Source organism: Coturnix japonica, chromosome 4, assembly GCF_054131305.1.
Source record: "Coturnix japonica strain WE chromosome 4, WE-NBRP24, whole genome shotgun sequence".
NCBI lineage: Eukaryota > Metazoa > Chordata > Aves > Galliformes > Phasianidae > Coturnix > Coturnix japonica.
In genome coordinates, this window is record NC_140666.1 from 36,750,437 (window position 1) to 36,761,539 (window position 11,103).

Here is an 11,103-nt window from a genome sequence, read left to right on the forward strand (position 1 = left end):
AAAACACGAGGACCTACAGGGAAGTCTGCTGCAGAAATTTCCCAAACGTTTACATTCACACAGATCTTCTTATGTATATTAAAAAACGTTTTTAACTTATTTATGTATTTTTGTCTCCATGGTATGTGTTTATAAGTACCTATAAAATTATGATCATGTTATTAACATAAATACAGTCTGCTGACAGTGCTCTGTAGCAGTGCATTCAATATGTGACTCGACTGAACTTTACTCAAAACTGTTTATCCTCCAGCTGTATCAAAAATCATAGCAAATAAGTAACAATGCTTTCAATGTGAAAGGCCTAATTGCATGGTCTCCTTACTACTCTCACTGCTGAAAGTGTTGAACAGATAATGAATGCAAGAAGAAAACAGACTTTGTTTTCCTCTAAAAGAGCCAGAGAAACTCTACCACAAATCAGAAATTCAACTGCATTTAGTAATAAGCTTTTTTTTTTTTTTTTTTTTTTTTGGCCAAGTTCATAGAAACACAGAATGGCCCAGACTGGAAGGGACCTCAAGGATCATTGTGCCTTGTCTTGTACTTCAAAAGTCTCTAACTAATATTTTCTGTTATATCCAACATCTGGGCTTCCTGCCTCCTAAACAAATTGCAATAATTCCAATGTCAAGGACTTCTTCACAATCAAAGAAAGAGAACCATTGAATTATTTCATTTTTATGGTCCCTTGCATTTCAATAAGAATGAGTTATGTCAATGCACATAACTGGTTTTCTTAGATGTATCCTTTTACTGTGCAGGCAGATACTAGCAACGTGCAGTTGGCTGGAATATCCTAACTTCGCATGCCCTTAACATGCCTACTGCAATTATGGAGATTGGTTTTACTGAAGCAACACTGGTCTATGCTGAAATCAATGTGGACATAGTATATGGTCAGTACATACCTTAGAAATATAGAAATGTTATATCAGAGAAATCACGGGATCAATATTTATTACTGCAGGGCATATAGTGTACTGTATTTCTGGAACATTTGACACACTCAAGAGCAAAACATCTCTTTGGGAGTGTACCCTGCTGACATCAAGTGGAAACCCTTGCTACTCTAATACACAGACCTCTGAAATCTGCCTTTCAGAAGGATCTTATCTTCTGTAGCTGATTTCAGATTTAGCTGTTCTAAGGATGTATTTCTCAGCTTCGGGAAAAAGTTCACTAACTAAACACTGCATGAAAACCTCACATACTTCCATTCCCACTCAGAAGTTTTTGTCACAAGTATAAGCAGTCGTAAACCTTGTTTTATACACAAAGTTAACAAGCAAAATCACATGGAAAGCTCAGAACACACAAATTAAATGTCACAAGAAAAGGAACTTCTCCAGGTAAATTGAGATGAGAATTTTTCTTTTATCAAGCTCTGTTTAGTAACAGTATATTACTTTTGTACTTAATCTGCAGGTAAATTATAATACTCTCTCCCTTGAATGGAAGATAAGAATACCAAGATATGCTTAATTTATAGGATAACCTGGTAACGTTTTCTGTTGAGTTTCTAAGGTTGAATACAGATAATTAATTTAATGAACATTACGCCTTAGTTTAAGGTTACTGTGGTACTTCTTTGCACCCCAAATTGCCATACTTTAATATATGGCAGTGGAAAACAGTGACAGCACCTTCTACTAGCATGTAAGTGCTATGAAGTTGTTGAAGGTAACAAAGAAGAAAACAAATTTGCCCACCTCCTCCAATAAACAGTGACAACTCAAAAGGAGTGCAGTCTGTAGAGAGATACTGCTCCCTTGGATGCTAACCCTTACATGAGGGGGAGGATCCAGTCTTCACACCATCTGATCACTCAGGTGTGTAGTTTGAATCTGAGCTCCCCAGGTTAGCCACACCTGTGGTTTAGGCTCTGACCTGGCAATTCCAGAGGTATTAGCAACAATACAGTGGGTGTCAGGACAGAAAATGGAAAGGATTAACTATCCCAAATAAAAAGCGCAACTCAGGAACAATTCCTATCTCATCAGGAAGCTGAAAATCTATTCCAAATCCTGCTTCAAATACATGTTGTATGAACACCTTAATTTTTTTTTCCCAAAACTATGTTCCACAAGCCCATGGCAATGTAGCCTGCATGAAAAGCATTAAAAATGACAGTTGATAATATATAATGCTAATATTTTATGATGACTAAGTGATCTACAAAAAACTCTGAGCATTAACTGCTTTTAATTATCCAGATGCTGCAGTACCCTTAGAACTCTGCAGATTCAAAAGACAGAAACTTTCTCTCAGTAGTCTGTAGACAGACCAGTTAGAGAAATTCAGAGCTGTGTACTGAATTCTAATTTCCAAGCCTCCCCTCTCCCTCCCCCCCCACACACACTCAGTGCTTAGAGTTTGACCTTTATATCTCTGTGCTGTTATCTTGTCCTTTCCTCTGAGATCTTATCCTTGACTTATCACTGACAAGAAGTTGGATGAATTAACTTCTCCTGGACTCTTTACTACATCCAGTACTTGGAAAGTTTATACTACCCAGGCCTAAAGCTGGTCTTTGGTTTTACTATCCTGTTCCAAAAATTCTAGTTTAAACACATCTTTTATTGTTAGGGTAGTTCTTGAAGATAAAGCTAAATAAATTGTGACAGTTGTAGGGGAGGTAAATATAGGAAACAGTAAAATCGGTGGGAAAAAGAGCAATTAAATATTGGTATTGAAATTAACTTTTATCTGTAAAAAAGGCTTCCTATCAATTTTTTCTCCTCAAAGCTGCTTCAGAATCACAGTGAATAAGATGATTAAGGTGTCTGCCTCCCATCATGAAAGTAGAGGATTTATACAATCCTCACACTAAACTAAATGCCATAAAATTGTTAATGCTTACAAAAACACAGATGATTCTGAATTCTAATTTGCAATGGATTAACATTCAACCAGAGCTGATGAACTACAGATAAAAACAGACATGTTAATTTTAATCTAGATTTGGCATTTGCACAATCAGTACTGAGACAAAAAGCTCAGATTAGGCAGACCAAACACCTCAGCAGCACAGCAAACACATCATAACATGCTATTGTAATTAATGGTTACTGAAATCCAAAAGAATTCATTTAGAACTAGGTTGAATATGCTTGCGGAAGGCGTGATTTTTATTATGAATCTCTTCAAACAAAGATCTGAAACACCAGGTCTCTTCAAGACTCCAATTGAAGTACTTATCTTTAAAAAGGAAACTAACATACTAGCATCTTGCCCCAAAACTGCATTTTTCCAGGAAAAAAGAAAAAAAATTGCTTTTATTTGTGGAGTTGCAGGAGTGCTGCATTAGAAATTCCACCAGTGTAAACAGTGACTAAAAAATGCCCTTCACATCAAACTTGAAGTTGATTAACACAGCTAGAGAATTTACATTTTAAGATGAACAGCCTGTCACCATTCACAAGTATTACCCTAGGAAAAAGAATTTAGAAGGTTTTACTATAAGCAAGGAAGTAAATCAATTTAATTTTATAATAACATCATAGAATAGATGACACCTAAAAGGAGAAAAGCATGTGCAGAAGATAAACTGTATCAATTTGCAGAAAAGGAAAGGAATGCATTTAAAGATGATCAATAGATAGTACCTAATGGGAATTCAGAATTATGGAAACAGACCTCCAGGTGACAGTGATAACCAAGTAAGTGATGCGTTTGCAATAGGAATATAGCAGGAAAAGAAGAAATGCAGTCTGGGGCAAACACAAAGATATTAACTGTCACAGGACAGGGATTTAGTATGTGATTATAGTGTGATACACGTGAAATTATTGCATTCAGACTATACAATCATTATTTAAAACACTCTGTATTAGTCAAACATTTTTTAGGGAGTGAATGAACCAATTTCTGGGAATTTCTTCAAAAGTAAAACTAGTAATATAGTTTAGAAGTCCCTATGTGAAATGAACACATTCCTGGCCAGCATGAATCATCTTTGTTTTGTATTTGCATGAGAATGCTATATATTAATGATTGTAAGAATCTAAAAAGCTAAAAGCAATTATACTGAGTCAGGCCTTCCCACAACCTGTGATGATCAATAGCAGATACCTAAGGAAGAGTAAAAGGGCATTGTAAGCATAGAGGAACACTTCCTTGGTAGTCTACTTAAGCTTCCACCAATTTGAGGGGAGAATTAGTACATTTGGGATAAATTTGAAGTATTTATCTGTGATTTTCTCTATCTGATTGTATTCAATCCTTTGATATTCACAGATTCTCAAGACAAAGAATACAGTGATTTAATGTACATTTTGTGAGGATATGCTATGAACTTTCCATTTGATAATTTCATTCAGTATCCCATAGTTCTTTCCTAAGAAACAGTAAAAACAATTACTTACCTTGTTGCTCATGAGTTTACATGCTGCCTGGTCTGTTCACTCAAATAGATCTCTGCAAGATAAAACATTTTTTTAAATTAATATTTGATATACTTCCTGATGGGAATAATGGGCTCATTAGCTAATTTATCAGCACATTTATGGGTCTATGAAACAAATTAAAGTGACCCCAGCCAGTTTCAACCACTGGGCGTATACAGATTCTTTTGATTCTGGCAAAGGGTTCCTCTTTAAGATTAGCAAAATTATTTAGACCAACATTCTGCTGCATAGTTTATGAGATATAGTGTTAAGGTGGTGGAAAGGCTGAAGGATCATAATACTGAACTTAAATGTCAGTGTTAACAAGTGGTGTTAGAGTGATGATCCAAGCATGATTTATGAGACATTCTTCCTTAATTTTGGCATATAGAGTAATTCTGTTTTAATGTCATACTAGAAGACCTTCCCAACATCACTTAAATGGGGCTCTACTGTTAAGTTTTGTAAGTCATCAATTCATATCTCTGTGTCTCAGAGCATCAGTAAAATAACAAGGTAACAGAGAATAGGTGCTCCACTTGAAATACTGTTAAGATGAAACTTCACATTACAGCATGTGAACAGTAACAAACTCAATAGGAAGTTGTTGAGATGGAGAAAAGTTAGAGTAAGAGCTGTATGACTTATCTATTTCAACATCAGTGTATTTATATAGACTTGTTTGACTGGAAATGCTTCGGGTTCATCATGACTAAGCAAGAAATGCAGTGACTATCCAACCATAACAGTGCACGTCAATATAGAGAAGTGCATCTCTTGAAACAAGTAGCACAGAAATAGTTAACAGTATTGTTGGTAGGGCCGTACTTCCTGTTTATTTTTACTGTCCACTATATTAGAGACTCACAGTATGTTTGAGGATGGATGAGAACAAATGGAGGGACTCTTGTCCAATCTATTTCTGAAGAAGGGCTATATAGACCAGATGGCTTGCGAACATCTCCAAGGGAGACTCCACAATCTTTCTGGACAACCTGTCCCAATGCTATCACCCCACAGTAAAATAATTCACATCTTTCTCCAAAATGACAAAGACACTCCTTGATTAAGCATCCTTATGTGTGTTAAGGTTGTCTGTTTTTGAATACAGCAAAATGCTAAGTGTATGGTTGTGAAATGTGGATATATCTATCTATCTATCTATCTATCTATCTATCTATCTATCTATCTATCTATCTATCTATCTATCTATATCTTTTTCCCTGTAATGGTATCTGTAAAAGTAGCTGAACAAAAGTTCCAAAAAGGAATCAGCTTGTTATTGGTATTATTAGAGAATCGTACAAGTAAATGAAAATAGGATGTTTATAACTTTGAAGACAATTTTACACTATGCATTCTAGCAAAACCTCACTCTGAAACTTACCTGGTGTTTTGCATGCTAGACTGTATTCTAAGAAAGTCAGTGGAAACTTTGCCCAAGTAAGCAGCGTAGAACTAGCTACTTAGGAGGTGAGACAAGTTCTCCTTTCAGAGAATGCTCCTATTAAAGCATATTGTGAACATGACTCTCAGTCAAATCAACAGGACAGCATACATGCACCTGAGAATGCTGACTCAGAGAATAGGACCCAGACTGTTGTTACAGAAATCCCTGAGCTGTTGTTGTGCTCCACAAACTAAAACAATCAACTTCACTACTCCTGCTCCATGACTATTGCTATTGTAGCACACTGACTAGGAGTCTGGAATGACTAACAAAACTTTTTTCTACAATGCTCCCTTCACCGTCTTCCATGGACTTCAAAACAGATCAGAAGAATTATTTTAGCATTTGACTAGTTCAAGCACACGGAGAACAAACAGTATTGCTATCTGGAACATGAAATGAGATTATGCCAAACTCAAGGAAGCACAGGATGCAGGGTGAGTGATGGAAAACAACAACCATTATATACAGAAGCACTATTTTCAATGGAATTTGATACTCCTTGTTTCTAAGTGAAGTTACAGAAAGCTGAAACTTGATGAGGTCCAGCAATGGATAAACATTAAAAATAAATAAATAAATGCATCCTACAGACTTGCTTGGATTTGCTTGTGGTAGCTGTGGTAACTGAGACCTGAATTCAGCCCATGCGTGGCTCCTTCAGCATATTCCTTCTTCTGAGTAATCTGAGTTGAAATACTTTGTAGCTCTAAAATATTTTGATGTGTTTGTAATTAAATACAAGTATGGTATAATGCCTGGCAAAATCAAAGCATCCTTATGTTAGGAAAAGCACAAATAATTTACAAAGCAATACTAGGAATCGTACTGCTGGTAAAACAAAACTATTTCTTAAATACGAGAAAATCAAAGTGTTAAACCAACATAAGACATAGAAGTGAACTTATTATTAAGAAAGAGATGAAAAATATTGCAGAGTTGATTCAGGAAGTGATTTCTATACTGTATTTTCAAATTCTATACTGCTTTTTGGGAAATGCACTTCTCTTCCGTCCAGCACTCAAAGTTTACTAAAAGTTTTGTGGGAAAAGAGCTGTTTGGCAGCATCCCAGTCCATAAGGGTCTGAGAATGATGTGTCAGAAAGACTCAGGAGGCCTGAAAAACTACTTTAAAATATGGAAAAAGCTTTTTTTTTTTTTTGCTTTTTTTTTTTTCTGTTGAGGCCCAGTTAGAGGTTTCAGTTTGTTCCAGCTAAGCTGCAGTATAAAAGTAAGCAATTCATTATGGGCACCATAAAGCCTCTAATATTACAATACTTAAGCAACACTGTTGCTTTTAAAACATACCTTTTGGTTTTATGCATTTTTACAGCTATGAATAAATATTGTTCTCCATTAGCAGCTTGTAGCTATCTATTAGAAATGTACTTAGTGCAAAGATTAACCTCCAGCCACTTGTTTGTATGTTGGCAAGAATCAAAATCTATTTCCATCTTTAAAGTTCTTCCCATGGCACACGTGCCAAGATAAAAAGCAAAAATCAGACATAAACACAGGGAGAAAAAAAAGCTTACTTTTCTCACCCCCATTTTAACAGTACTTTTAGCCACTTAACAGATCACACCTCAGAATATTAAAATCTAAATCGCTACAAAGATCATTTTAATTCTTTAGAGTACTGTAAAGGCAACAGGGCCAATCTCAGATATGCGCAATAACAAATCCCAGTAGAAATGGTACTAGATATAATTGATACTACATATAGGAAGCTTCTTTAAAAGTTTATTCTTCTATTAATACTCTGAACCCAATTCTGATTTCATTAACATCAGAATAACTTCCACCTTTGACTTATAAAGAAAAAGATCAGGCATAGGCAAGGAAAGAAAGAAAGAAAGAGAGAAAGGAAGAGAGATGGTGTTTATTCTACCCTGTCTTACAGATCTCTCTTATTGAATCTAGGACAGATCTGGAAAAAGACAAAGCAATGCACTCTTAAGCATCACAGTATCTGATTTTCATCTTCCTAGCCTGCATATCTAAACCCAGAATCCTCTATTGAGCATATTTTTACAGTGCAAGCAGGAAAGTGTGTTCACATAAATCATCATGTTCTGTGGGGCACCAACTAATGTAAGCAGGCAGTAACTGAAGAGAACACTCTCTTGGATTCTAGTCACAGCTACTTTATACTTATTCAGGATTAATTATTTTTCTAGTTTCTGTAATAAAAAAAAATATAGATAAAAAATGACAAGCTACTCTTTCTCACTGATGTGTCATAACTGCAAAACTTAAATTCCTGAACAGGATTTATATACTTTGGAAAGAGAAACTGAAGATTGGAGAATCTTTGCTACATTCTGAAGAGTCTGCTGCTCATTGGCTTACTCCAAAGAAAAGGCCAAGACCTCTCAGAGAAAGGGATTGAACCTGGACCTCATCCACATTTCTGTCAGTTCTAAGCACTTAGTTCCAGTCTGAAAGGAAACAGATTTTCCCCACTATGGGGCCAGCTGTTGCTGCAGGGTCCTGGCCTAGTAGGCATTGTCAGAGCTCACCTACTGGACAGACCTCTCCAGGGAGATGTACAGAGAGATGCTTCATCATTGGACACCTATTGCACATTAGCCTGAGTTAATTACTAGGCTGCTCAGTCTTAGAAGGGCTAGTCTTACTTAGAAGGGCTTAAATACCGTTGAGAGTGTGAAATAGCACTGCTGGGGTGCTCTTTTTATTACACATTTAATAATAAAAGCTGCTTAAGCTTCCAATCGAGTGTACCACAAGCAGATGTAGTAAATACTTAGCAGATGTATAAATACTTAGAGGACTCTTAATTCCACTTGACTTGAACATTAAGTGTTTATGTCCTTTTCTGGGTCGCATCCTAGGTCAGAATCAACTGCTCAGAAATAATTTTGGTATCTGCATAACACTTTATTTCAGAATGATTTATAATCATTAAGTAGTTAATAATTAAGTATCTCTGGCTCCCAGATTAGAAACTAGCTCATGCCTCTCAAAAACTAAGAAAAGAGAGGAAACATACTCTTCAGAAGTAGTTGTTATGCTGATATGTTTCAACTGGATTGAGACTTTTTCATTTAAAATGCTTTATCTCATGGATTTTTTGCTGTTGTCTGTTTTCCAAAGAATATCCAACATTTGAGGGGTTGCCTTTCACTTCTGGCAAACTATTAGCAAGATCAATGGGTTAATAGCTGAGTAAGCATGAACCAAATGTATATTTTGTAAACTTCACTTATTGAGTGGCTTTAGAAGAAGTGATCGGAAATGCTACATTTAATATGATGCAAGCATGATGTAGAAGTTCGAAAAACACAGATCAGTTAATCTAGATCACTTAATCACTACCAGTAATGAAAAGTACCATCTATATTACATAAATATAAAAGTATTTTAGGAATCTGTAACATTTTATGCTCCAGTTTTGCTTTTTAAGATGGAAAATCCAGAAGAAAAAAAACATAAGAAGTATTTTTTCTCCCTTCACTGTTGAAGGAATTCTGTTATTCTGGATGTCTATAAGAATAGTTACTAGTTTGAGAGGATTGCCAACTACCAGTCCCTTCAGAGCATATTTCATTGCTATAATACATAGGTTGCTCCAAAAGTAATGCCTCCTTTTTTTTTGTTTTCCATGGAAATGACAACAGATACGAAGAGCACAGTAATGCTACTTGTTACAGAAAATTCTCAGCTGTGGAATGCTATTTTTCAACATTGTTACCACCATTATCCAATTTGTGTGCTACTTCATGGTGTAACACCTGTGCACAGCCATCTGGAAAGGGGCTTGTCTTTCACATTGCTGTCACCACTGCTGAAATGTACCACCCATCACCTCACTGTGCTCATGTTTGATCTCTAAAAACGTTCAGCAAGCATCAGCAATTGTCAATGGGTGCAGACAGCTCTGCGTGGAGGAATTCAGTGACTCTGTTTTGTTTTATATGCACATCCCATGTCAGACTCCATTTTGTCAGACTGCCCCACTGCTGCCATCTGTTTCACAGCAAACATTGGCAGGAAAGCTAAATCTCTACTGCCATACTACCAACATCTGCCTCTGACTTCAAGGGTCAACACTGTTAAAATATTACTTTCAGAACATCACATTCAGAGCAGCCCTCATAGATTTTTCTATAAGTTCTCTCACATGGCTTACCAGTCTGCTTTATAAACAAACAGCTTAAAGAATATGTTGGCCACAAAATGCCAAATGCCGAAAAATCCTGGCAAATGAGCAATTTCCAGGTTTAATTTTTGAAAAAATAATGAAAACAGAGGATGATAGGAAAAAAAAAATACTATCATTCAAATACAGCATTCCTCTTCTTACAAAAAAAAGGATTTATTTTGTACTTTTATTCTGAGAACTCCAAATGAGAATTCTGGGGTTTAATGTTTACATCACAGCTGATAGTTCTGAAGTTCAGTTTGTTAAATACAGGGGACTCAATATTAGACCAACAGCACAACCTAGTGGTTATTCATTCTTTTCTCTGATACTCAGTTTACCTCACTAGTACCTTCACAAATAATCACCAGGCATCCTTCTGCACATGCACTTTTTGCTTTATGGAAGAACAAAGAATGAAGTTGGGATTGTAGAAGAAAATGACAGTTAAAACTGAGATAATTCGGGAAAATAGAAGGCAAATAAAATAATATAGATTTGCTTCTAAAGATATTTATAGATATTAAAGATATTTTGCTCTAAAAAGCAAAACCATTTCTCAATATGTTTAATTTTAGCTATACTTAGAACATAAAATTAAGAGTAGTGCAGCTTGTCCCTTTATTTTCATTTCAAATTGAAAATAACTATCTGTCTTCATCTGAGAAAATTTACCTGGGTAATACGACTAAAGGGCTATACAAAGTACTTGGTACTTAGTCAAAAAAAGCTAAAAATGTAGTCAACAAAAACAAACCTATTAGAGTGCTTTAAAGTTTCAAGTCAATCAGAAAGCTGTCTCTTGAAGGAGCAGGCAATCAAAATAAAGGAAATACAAGATAAACAAAATATTATTTGTGTTCAAACAGCATTTTGTAAAAACCCTATTTGAGAGTTTCAAGTGACTTCTTATGTTGATGTCTGTGAATGATTATTATTTTCATAGAGAAAATCTTGAAGATATTCCTCTGTGGGTGAGTTCAGTTTCGTACAGCTGCAAAGTCATTCAGTGTATTTCTCACTCTCTGATCACTGAGATATTATCACATTTATAATGTCTGTCTTCTCAGTAGGAAATACCAGATCACGTTTGTCCCTTA